Below are 12,589 nucleotides of genomic sequence, written 5' to 3'. Positions count from 1 at the left end.
ACCATTTTTTTTTTCTTCCAGTATAATGAAAATATCATTCCCTTCTCTTCTGACCTGAAATGTTTATTGGAAATCCACCAGTAGTCTTATGGGAGTTCCTTTGTATGTAACTTCTCTCTTTTCCCTTACTGTTCTTAAAATTATTTCTTTGTCTTTGACTTTGAACTAATTATAATATGTCTCAGTTGCAGTCCTATTTGGGTTCAAAATATTTGGGGTGTTTTGGGCCTCAAGGAGCTGAATGCCCATTGCTCTCTGTAGAAGACTCAGGAAATTTTCAGCCATTATTGCTTTAAATATACTTTCTATCCCTTTTTCTTTCTCTTCTTCTGGAATGAACATAATGTGAATATTGTTTCTTTCCACTGTCCTTTAAGTCTCATAAACTTTCTTCACTCTTTTTAGTTCTTTTTTCTTTTTGCTCCTCTGACTGTATAATTTCAATGTCCTATCTTCCAGGTCATTGATTCCTCTGTATGGTCAAGTCTGCTTTTCAAACTGTCTATTGAATTTTTCAATTCAGTTATTGTATTTTTCACTTATAGGATTTCTGTTTGGAGTTTTTTGATGGTCTTTATAGCTTTCTTGAATTTCTCATTTTGTTCATGCATTGTTTTCCTAATTTAATTTAGTTGTCTGTGTGTTCTTGCAGCTCATTAAATTTAAGAGGATTATTCTGAATTCTGTGTTTGACAGTTCATGGATATCCTTTTCTTTCAGATCAGTTATTAGACTTTATTAGTTTACTTTGGTGGTGTCATATTTACCTGGCTTTTAATGATCCTTCATTTATTACATTTGTATCTCTGTATTTGAATGCAGACTTTACACTTTTTGGCAGAGATGAATCTTCACCAGTCAGCTCAGTTTGGGTTTCTAGGCTATCGTCTAGTAATATCCTTGGGGAGGTGGAGCCTGCTATTATGGTCTATTTTTGAGTGAGGCAAATGTTTGAGGTCTGAGGATGGAAATGAGGAATAGCTGAGAATAGTTGGATAGGACTTCTGACTTTGTTTTCTACCCAAGTGAGGCAGTGGGATGGGCTCCATAGTTGTCTGGATTCTCTGGTCAGTCCTGGCAGGGCAGCAGGATGGACCCAAGCCTGTATAGCTCATTGTTTGAGGACCCAAATCAGGCAAGAGTGTGTACTGAATTCCCTGGTCTTGTGAGGCTACCAGTTCTGCTCTGCAGATGGGGAAAGCCACAGATTGTGTTCTTTGTTAAAGTGCCACTGTAAACAGGGCTGTTGGATGTGCTACACAGATTCCTATGTACTCTGGTTAGGTTCCCTGGTTGGGCAGGTGAGAGGTGGTATTCAGTAATGAGCTGGGCTGCATATTAGTTTCCCTGACAGCATGCTGTAGGATAAGCAGCTCTAAGGCTGGTAAAGCTCTTTTTTCATTATCTTAACTCAAGCTAACCTGCACCCCAAGTTCCCTGGCTGAACAGGTCCCCTGGTTTTGCTTTGCAAACTGTTAGCTCTTCCTGCTCTTCTCTTGGCTGGGCCACATAGTTTCCAGGCATTCTTGCCAGCCCTTCTGGTCAGATGGGGCTGTGCCATTGTGAGTGGGTGGGCTGTATCTCAGCCCCCTTGTCTGGGCTCAAAGGGGAGGGGCTGCTCCAGGCAACTCCCAATTTCCTAAATGGCTCTCCAGTTGGGAGGGGCTAGGAGCTAACCCACAACCTTGGCAATAAGCTTTTGTAATGTCTCTCCCTGTGCATACCATGGGAATCTTCCATATCTGGTACTGATTTTGTTCCGGGGGTTATCAGCTCTACCCACCCACCTTTCAGCTTAAGCATTGCTGAGCTACAGGGCTTCCACATGTTTCCACTAGCCTCTCTTGTCAGGAAACACTCTCCACAGTTGGTGGGGTTATAAATCAGCTCCTTGCCTGGGTGTGGGTAAACTGGGCTCTAGGTCTGACAAAATTTCTTGTTTAAGAATCTGAATTGAGGAGATCTGCATCCTGTGAATACTTTGTCAGAGAGTGCCTCCAACTTGGTTCTGCAGGTGAGCGAAACTGTTGGTTGGAATTACTACTTGGGCACAGCAGGTGTGAATGCAGTCTGCTGAGATCCATGTGCTGGTTTTTGCAAGCCCATCTCCCCTTCATTGCAGTCAGATTTCCAGTGGTTGATCCCCACAGAGTCCCCTGCAATCCCCATGGGATTTTGTAGTGCAGTGGCTTCCACAAAGCAACCCACAATGCTGAGGTCTGCTTGTCTTCCCTGGGTTCTCTTTCCCACTAGAGAAGTTGGAGACTCAGGGGAGACCTCTCCTCATGGTGCTGCATTGGCCTAGGGGAGGGGCAATGTGTTCAAATTATAGCTGTTTCTCTTACCCTTCTAATTCAGTCTGTCTGGGTCTCTGAGGTGCAGGAACATGCTTTAGCCTCACCCTCATGGTCTAGGATTCTCTCAGTGGTACCTTATTTTTGAATAGTTGTTAGTTCTTCTTGTGAAGGGTGTCAGGAACCCTACCTATTTTGCCAACTTGGTCAGAAGTTGTACAACAAACATAATTCTTCTTTCATAGCAGATGTTACCTGATGATCAGGGGATGAGCAAGCTAAATAGTTTGGTTAACAGCATTAAACTCTTTAACCGGTACTCTGTTGCAGGAAGTCAAACACTCCACTAACAAATTCTCAAGTATTTAAAAAAAAATTTCATGTTTATTTGTTTTTTGAGTGGGGGAGGGGCAGAGAGAGAGAGGGAGACACAGAATCTGAAGCAGGGTCCAGGATCTAAGCTGTCAGCACAGACCCCGACACAGGGCTTGAACTCACAGACTACGAGATCATGACCTGAGCTGAAGTCAGATGCTTAACTGACTGAGCCACCCAGGTGCCCCTCAAGTATTGATTAACTTATATTTTTATAAAGGTATAATATTTTTAAATTTTTATTTATTTAAAATTTTTTTTAATGTTTATTTATTTTTGAGACAGAGAGAGACAGAGCATGGATGGGGGAGGGTCAGAGAGAGAGACACAGAATCTGAAGCAGGATCCAGGCCCTGAGCTGTCAGCACAGAGCCGGACGCGGGGCTTGAACTCACAGACCATGAGATCATGACCTGAGCCTAAGTCAGACGCTTAACCGACTGAGCCACCCAGGCGCCCCTAAAGGTATATTGTAAGTCTCAATTTTCTATAACTATATGTTAATGAAAGGACAGGTCTATAGAGTCAATCAGCTACTTGGACTATTTTCTTAACTTCAAACTGATTTTTCAATTTATAGTTTCTGTTCTCCCCAAACCCATTTAACATACTGAAGTTAAATTCAGATTCTGAAAAACAATCAATTTCATCATGTTACTCCACAGTTTATGCCTTCATTAGCTCTCTTTGGCCTAAAGGATAATATTCCAACTCCTGTACCCTAGCATACAAGACAGTCCACAGAATGATTGCCTCATTTCCTGTAATTTTTTATCATGACTTGCATATTCTCAGTACCATTATGTTGGTCACACTTATTTCTCAACATGCATTTCTTCTTCCATTTTCTCCACTTAAGGAAACTTTCCTTATGTTAACATTGGGATTTGGTGCCTGTGGGTATGTGTCTGTTTTTTTGATTAATTACTTTGCCACATTATCTATTGATTTTCTGTTAGGGAATATAAAAACTTGCTTTTATTATAGTTTTGTTATGATTATTGGCAAAAATAATATTGTCTTTATACTATGCTTATACAAATGCTACTCACAATTGAGTGGTACAGTGTACCATTGTTATGCTTTCTTTCCCTGGAGGTAAAAATAATCTCCTATTTATTCATTTGCACAGTTTTCTTTGTACCCATAACTAATTTTTCTCATACCTTTCAGGAGCTTCATAGTATAATTTTCTGAAGTCCACTTCCAATCCTCAATCAGTTTCAATTTATTTTTCCTTCTGAAACAAACCCTCAGTTCTCCAGTCTAGGTGGATTGTTCCCCATGCCTGAAAAAGTTTCACCTTAAACCTCTTTTTTGCTGTCTTTAATTCTCTCTGCTATTCTAGGTAGGGCCCTGGTCACCAAGAATCTATGTAATTTGTTTTTATTTGCTTCTTTAGCATGAAGGTTGAGGGCAAACAAAATTTCTTGTATGAATATTCAAAATTTCTTGTATGAACATTTCCTGTATGAATACATTGAATATTCTTGGTTGCTAAATTCTGAGAAAGGAAGATTTTACTGCAGCATATTTAGTATATTTCAAAAATTGCAAACACAACCTTTACTTAACAAAAAGACATTACACATGAGTTTTACACATTTCATTACACAAGGAATTTGGAACTTATAATTTTTCAGAGTTTTTAGATGAAGGAGGTAACTTCTGTTTTCTAGAACACTTTGTCCTCATATTGAATAATTTGCCATGTGGTAAAGATGAGATAGATCTTGTATTTACTTTAATGACGAGTGGCTAAAAGAAGCAATCATAAAATCCAATGAACAAAGGTAAGATTATTGTGGGACAGTTTCCTCTCCAGATCACTTAAACAGATTAATAAAAAGAATATTTACTACCTACAGTTGTATCACCTTAGCCATGGATGGGCTGACTTTAACTTTTTATGATAGTATAAAATTCATTTTTCACCTTTAAATCCCCTTAAGTTGTCCCGATTGTACAATGAAATAGCTGAGGGATGAAATGTGTTCAGAATCAGTATTTGTGCATGTTTTATGTATTATATGAGGAAAGAGGAAATAAGTGAGGTTCTTCAAAATGGTTTAAGAGCCTGACTATTATTTGTCACTTTTTGTCCGTTTTGAACAGCAGACCTCTGTGCTTTTGGAGGGGGAAAAAAAAAGTGTGAAAAACACATGTGTTTCTGTTTCTAAATCAATCAGTGTTATTTTATCTTTAGTGTGACATTGCTCCGGATATTTTTATCCTATAAGGAAATCTGTAAAACAAACTTTGTAGAAGCAATTGCTATTTTTTTCTGTCTCATGGTCTGCTGCAAATCAATAGCATTTTGTAATATTTTCCCCTCCCTTTCCTCCCACCCTGCCTTCCGTCATCCACCCCCCCCCACACCCTTTCTTTTTATTTAACTAATATTTTAGAGGTTCTACTATGTGCCAGGGGATAGTATATATGTTAGGTATATAATGGAGAACAAGAAATGTCATTGACTCCGGGATTTCTATATTCAATTAGAAGCAAGGTGGAAGATTAGAGTGGTCAAGGTTCCTAGAGGTCTACCAATTTCCTCTAAAGCAAAAATACTAGTGTCCATCATCTGAACACCTCAAAAATTTATTGGTCTGAAAATATTCATCTGAAAATTGAGAAAATTTTTGCTATTCCCTTGACTTAGATGACATTAAGATGCCTTCATTTTCCTGTGGACTCCAAGGGATAACAAGCCTTCTGATTTTCTGCCTTCTGTGCTTTTGGATGGATCATCTCACACTCATATTTATATAGTCGCTTTCATCTTTCCTTAAACTAGCATTTCTTCCAGAGTTTTCAGTTACACTACTTTTGCCACTCCTTGCCATCACTAAGACTTAAAAGTCCTTGCAGTTTTACTGGAATCATCTTTGATTCTCCATTCCCCTTTCACAGTTTATTTTCATTCATTCACCAAATACTTATTATTCTTTCATTTGTCTGTTCTTTATCTCATAACATCTATAATATCTCTATAATAGCTTTTTAGCTGTTATGTCTCTGCCTCCAGTTAGAGATTCTTCTGCCACTAAATGGTGGCACAATTCCTCCTGCCTAAAGAAATTATCCACATCTACTCATGGTTAATTTCATGATCTAATAATTCAGTTGAATTTCTCAGTTTTTTTAAAAAGTTTGTTTATTTTTGAGAGACAGAGAGAGATGGAGTGAGATCGGAGAAGGGCCAGAGAGACAGGGAGACACAGAATCCAAAGCAGGCTCCAGGCACTGAGCTGTCAGCACAGAGCCTTACTCGGGGCTTGTACTCACAAACTGTGAGATCATGACCTGAGCTGAAGTTGGACTCTCAACCAACTGAGCCACCCAGGTGCCCCTCTCAGTTTTGACTTCAAAACAGACCCAGGAATTTTGTCTTTTTTTTATTTTTAATTTTTTTAATAAATATTTTTAATGTTTATTTATTTTAGAGAGGGTGTGGGGGGAAACACAGAGCTCAAAGCGGGCTCCAGGCTCTGAGCTGTCAGCATAGAGCCCAGTGCAGGGCTTGAACTCATGAACTGTGAAATTATGACCTGAGCTGAAGTCAGACACTTAACTGACTGAGCCACCCAGGCACCCCAGGAATTTTTTCTCTTAATATTTGTCGACTCAAATATTGACATATATTCACTTAGCTTTCCAGGAAGCAAACTCTGGCCACATGCCCAAGATCAGTCTAATCTCCCAACTTTCTTATTCTCTGACATACCTAAGAATTTCAGTGTGGCTCCTGGTTTCTTGCCTTATCATTAACTATTAACTCTAGTACAAGTATCATTAACTATTAACTCTAGTACAAGCTGCATTCTTACAGGCAGACATGCTTTTTGATTCTATAGACTATAGACTCAAAGGGCTTGCAATGATGGTAGGTTAGGGAGTAATACTGAGTGGCTCAGACCTTGAACAATTTGCAGATTTTCAGAAATAAATGTGAGTGTTATAGTGGTGGCTGATAGTCAAACAGCAGTCTTCTGCTAGGCATAGTGTAGAAGGAAGGCACTCATGGATGTGACCTGACATTTACAATACCTGCCCAATGGAGAAAAACAATTTATTCATGAATTTATTTACTTATCCATCATACTATGTGTTAAACAGTGTTGTAGAGGCTTGAGTTATAAGATAAATCAGGTGTTGTCCCTTTAAAGCATCCTAATATCTAGGAGAAGAAAGGAGAGACATATACATACATAATTAAAATATATACTTCATAAGATTATTTCAGGGAGTAAATGAATAGATGTATTTAAATGGCTTAAAAGAAGTGCCTTGCAAATAAAACACACTATGTAAATGTTTGCTTTTAATTTTACAATAAGCTTTAATTATGTTCAAGTGCTAGGGGACTATAGAGTTTCCTTTGCATGTAACGTTTGTTCATTCACTGACTCTCATGAGGTTCCAACTAGGACTTTACACTACTGATTCCATGTTTATTCATTCAAAAATACTAATTTAGCATCTTTTATAAGCTAAGACTGTGCTAGACACAAGGGGAGAAAGAAAAATAAGACAAGATCCTCGGGTTCAAGCTGCTTACATTTCTATTTGTCTAGCGTTTGAGTAATGGAAACAATTGAATAATTGGGCTCTATACTCCTTGATTTTTCTGCCAATGATAAATAAATGTGGGCATTTGGATTTTGTTCAAAATAAAGAAAAATGCAGTCACATTACTACGGAATGTCTTGAGCCTGTAAGCATTTGTTTAAGTATTCTGTAATACCTACATTTACAGGATTGTGGCAGGATGAACCATGTTTCAAATGTAACACTAAGCTCCAAAAGAGCCAGATCATCATAAAGGATATATTTTCAATTATCACAGGCTTTATTGTTAAGTATATTTTTCTAAATCCTTGGAAAATTGGTGACCCATAAATAACTAATTTTAATTAGGTAGAATAGCCTAACTTAATTCATAAGATGTAGAGGAAAAAGCATGAAATCTGAAATCAGAAGATAAAGGGTCAATCCTAGTTTTATCACTTTCTAGCCATGTGGCCTTCAGTGAATCATTTATCCCTTTCATTTGTGAAGTAATGTAAGTAAATACCTTACAAGGTTGATGAGAGGATTATAAGAAATATTGTATTCAATAACTCATACTAAAATAGTTGGAACATAGTAAATATTGAATATGTATAGGTGTATTTAGCCAGGTTGTATGGATATATGTATATATGACCTTTTTAATTTGTATTACTTCACCTGACTCCACAGAGAATTTGAGAGTACTATTTTCTTTGATATATCACAAACTTTTTTGCACATTTTTCTTAATGTTGGCTACCAGTGGGGGCTATATTTACTTTGTCCTTTATTAAGTTACAGAAAAGGCCATGTTCACATGCATTCAGTAGATACACAATAAATTCATAAAGAGCATGAATTCTTGGATACAGTGAGGTGTCCAGCATACAGGGAAATTCCAGTGGTTTCTAAATAAGTCATCTGGGCTGGTTATTAATATGCTTCAGCTTCTTGGAGGTCAGTCATCTATTACAATAATGGCCACGGGGTATTCCTTCATCTCTATTTTATGCAAGCTTACTGAATACCCTTGCAACAGCGAATTGTCATATGACATGCTCTAGGAAAGATTTGATATCAATTTGTCAAGCATGATTTAGGAATAATGAAATCCATTTCACTGAGATAAGGTGGTAGGGATGGTAAGCAATAGATGAGATGTTACGCTAGAAGTTCCTTCTAACTCCACTTATTCCTTGACTTACTAAACAAGGACATTTCCTCTGTGAATTATATTGAAGGCTAGCTCTTCCCTTAGCAGCTCTAGGACTCCCATCAAAATAATTTGATGATGAAAATGAAGCTGGCCTAATTGAATTCAGTATGAACTCAGAGTCGTCACCTTAGGGTGGGTTTATCCCTTATTGCTTAATAGTCTGCTCAGCACTTTGGCCTTGTGGCAAAGCCAGAGCTGTTATCATTGTGGGCTTTAAGCTTAGAAAGACGTGTTTCTCTTTAATACAGAGAATGGGAAGCTGGGACTGTGCCTGGAATTGAGATAAATGTAGGCACTCACTTTGACTACTTAGGAGCTTTTAAAGTCTGACACCTCATTAGCAAGTAAAAATCAACTCAGCAGGTCTCAATAAAGCTGATTTCAAAACTAAAAGTCAATTTTTGGCTTTTCCTTCAAAGGTTCATGTTTTTTATTTAAAGAACTAAACCAGACACTCACCCTATTCTTTTTAGGAAGTAGTTTTAATGAATATCAGTAGGTTTCCTAAGTCTCTGGAATAGAATATACTTAAATTGATTTTTTAAAATTGGATTGGAAACTCTAAGGACAGAATTCCCTGACTCACCCTGCTGTGAAATACTATGCTCACCTCCCCATTGTTGGATCCTCCTTCATTTAACCAATGATGTTTTAAGAGCTAAGATTCAGCGTTCCATTTCATTTCACCGGGTCTCTGAAAGACAATCTAATGTTAAAATTGTCCCATTATCTAGACTGGTTTAATTTGTGCCTTAAAATGACTTTGGAAATAAGTTTTGATTAAAAAGTTACACCAGTGATGCATTTTCAGTATCACAAAGCAAAACCTATTTGAAGAAGTTATTCCTGCATGCCAGATTGAGCAGAAGCCTTAATTCCCCTCAGTAACTGTGTAGGCAGAAAAGAAATTAGGAGCCTGGTGAATAAATAGGAAGCCATAAAAATCACAGATATCTTTGCTATCTGTCTTGTTTTTCCATTGAATGGATTGTGCAGTCAAAAATTACAACCACAATCAAATGTAAAGTATTTTAAGAATGAATACACACATCTTTTTTTCTGAAATAACTATTAACAACCAAGAGCATATGCTTCAGTGAATACTTTTAGTTGAATCATAAACTACATTTCCAACAACTGACTTTTTGAAGCCAGTTGAGACAACTACACAGAGGATGTTAAAGGAAATCAAACTCTCACAGAGCCCATCTGTTTCTTCCCAGTGAGTCTCCAGCTACTGCTTTTCTCCAGTTACTATAAGCTGTGCATTTGCTGCCTTGTAAAGAGATGCCCTGTTCTCATCTTCCAAATGTGAGAATTATTCCTCTAAAAATTAAGGAGAAAATTAAAAGCTTTCTTTGCTCTTTTGAAACCGAGTGGAAGGAATGTATTTCATTATGGAGAAGTTGCTGAAGATATTGAATTTTGCAAAAACTTAATTATTTGCTTATATTACTGGATGTTTGCTATTGGCAATGATGAATGTGTCCCATGTTAAGAGGTTTAGGGAGATGAGGCACCAACAGCCGCCAATGGCCTCAGAGTAATGAAAAATCTGAAAAAGGGGGTGGAGTTTGTGTTGGATAATAGGGTTAGATGGTGGGAAATAAGGAGAATCTGCAGTATATCAGTCTAGTATTAAAAATTAAAGCAGAGTCAAGAGGCAGCTGCAACAAGGTGTCAATTCAATGCAGCAGAGCCAAGGTCAAGAATTCTAGAATAATTCTAGGTCAAGAGTTCTAGAAGGAAGCCAGATTAAAATCTGTCAGGGAGGTAGAAAATTACTTGTTCACTCTACATCCATTCACTTGTGCTGTTATGATGAAGCATCTTCTGGAGACCCAAGGCTCTGCCTCTTCAAGATGAGTGGACTTTTTAACATATTGGAGGCCTAGCATTCTTAAAAATATTTAAAGAATTTAAGGTCTACTTTCTTGTTAGTGCGGGGAGGCAGTTAAACTAAGTCAGCATGGGAACTAGAAAAAACACCAGATTTTAATTTTAGTGCAAATATTTATGACATTTCATATATAGGAGACAAATTATCCTTATGGTAATTACAATTATGTGAAATGGTTACAAGTTGGGAATTGCCTATAAGCCTTCCCCTAACATTTGCATGGGTAAATGTACAGATAGAAACTGTTTCTCTGACCTGTGACTCCTTTACCCTCTTCCTGCTTCTCTTCAAACCCTAGTTCTGCTTCACACGTGGATGTCTGAGCTTTATTCACAACTCTTCCTTCTGCCAACAGAGGCCCCTGGCCTTCTCCCTATGCCTAGAGGTGCACACACCAACAGTGTGGTCTATGCGTGAGAGCGTGGAGCTGCAGAAGGAACTGTACAGGCCCTGGAAGTGGGTTTGTGGGGATTTGGGCAAGTAGGTTTAAGGTTCAGAATACCTGGAGTATTGTTTAGAATGGAAGAGAATGGGGTTGTGGGCATTGGAAGGGTGAGAATGTGGGGAAAAGTCAGGGGGAAGGTCTCCAGGTGGGAATATTCACTTGGCCCCACAGATTTCTTGTACCATAGGGAGTGAATGACTATACAAAGGTCAGAGGGAAGCTTTCTGAAACCTGGGGCCTAGAGCAAAGTGACCACTGTCTGGTCCTATGGGTGGAACTCCCTCCTTATAAATTTCTCATTGTTACCAGATTAGCAAAGGAAATATTTCACCGTGTGGCCTCCTCTCCAGTGTCATCTTAATACCCATCTTAATCTCTAGTGCCCTTAAAACTTTTGGTTTCTCATCAAAACATATTGCCTTTCACTCTTTGTATCATTTCCTATGTTTTTCCCTCTCTGGGAAGAACTTTTCACACCTGAAAAGCTCCTAATAATTCTTGAAAACTTGGCTCACATGTCACAAATTCTATGAAAGCTTTTCTGGCTTCCTCAGAAAGTTAATTGCCTCCTCTCTTTGGTGTTATAGTCCTATGCTTGTATTGTCATTATAGCACATATATTGTATTTTAATTATTTACTTTCTCTTTTTCCCTCTATTTTCTGTCTCCTTGAGTCTTTAATATCCAGGAAAGTACCTGGCATATAATATGTACACTATAACATTTGGTGAATTGATTAGTTCATTAGAATGACACTTCTATCTCAATAGGAAGTATACTTAAGATTTCCTGCTTAAGGCATGTCTTCCTTCAATTTTTTTTTAAGTTTACTTATTTATTTTGAGAGACAGAGAGAGAGATCAAGCAGGGGAGGGGCAGAGAGAGAAGGAGAGACAAGAATTCCAAGCAGGTTCCACACTGTCAGAGCGTGGAGCTCTACATGGCCTTGAACTCACAAACTGTGAGATCATGACCTGAGACGAAATCAAGAGACAGACACTTAACCAATGGAGCCACCAAGCACCCCTCTTGGCTCAATTTTTATCTCCCCTCCCCATGGACATCTTGTTTCCTAATTTCTATACCTCTCCAAAACTCACCTTGATATCTATTTTCTGCCTTATTCCTGCATTCATTTTATGTTCTCAGTCAAATTTTTGACTTGCTGTTTTATACAACTTTGCTATTTGTGTTCTCATGAGAAATGAGAGATAGCATTAAATTGATAGGCCAGCAAATGGATGAAATGTAATGGCCAACCTAATGAATATATTATAACAAGCAAGTAACATAGTGAAGAAGTATTTTAGAAAGATTGATTTGACTGGTTGGTCTTGACATTAGTTTATATAGGAAAGGGATCCACAGGGTTGCTTTTGGTGATGAAGAGGAGTTTCCTCCCAGAACCAAAGAATTTCAGATCTGATGGGGCTTTAAAAATCATCCCATCCTATCCTCTTATTGAATAGCTGAGAAAACTAAAGCACTAAGATGACAATAGTATATAGTGATTCAGCCACATTTAAGACTTAGGCCAATTGAATCCTTACTAGTTATCTTTCAGTTTTTCAATGCTATCTAGATCCAACTGTATATGTACTATACCTAATATAATACATTGATTTGAATACTTTTCTTTTTTTGACTAAGCTTAAAGCTACCTGCACAGTTCAGTCATTTATGATTTTTATAAATATTAATATTAATGGTGAGACTGATGACAAACATTGCGGTAAGCCCTGAAGATATAAAGACAAATAAATTTCTTGCCCTAAGGAGACTAACAGCCTGGTAGGGGAGATAAT

This window comes from Panthera pardus, unplaced genomic scaffold (assembly GCF_024362965.1).
Source record: "Panthera pardus isolate Hobbes unplaced genomic scaffold, ASM2436296v1 HiC_scaffold_12, whole genome shotgun sequence".
Lineage (NCBI taxonomy): Eukaryota > Metazoa > Chordata > Mammalia > Carnivora > Felidae > Panthera > Panthera pardus.
The sequence above is the reverse complement of the archived record's forward strand: the minus strand, read 5'-3'. Positions refer to the sequence as shown.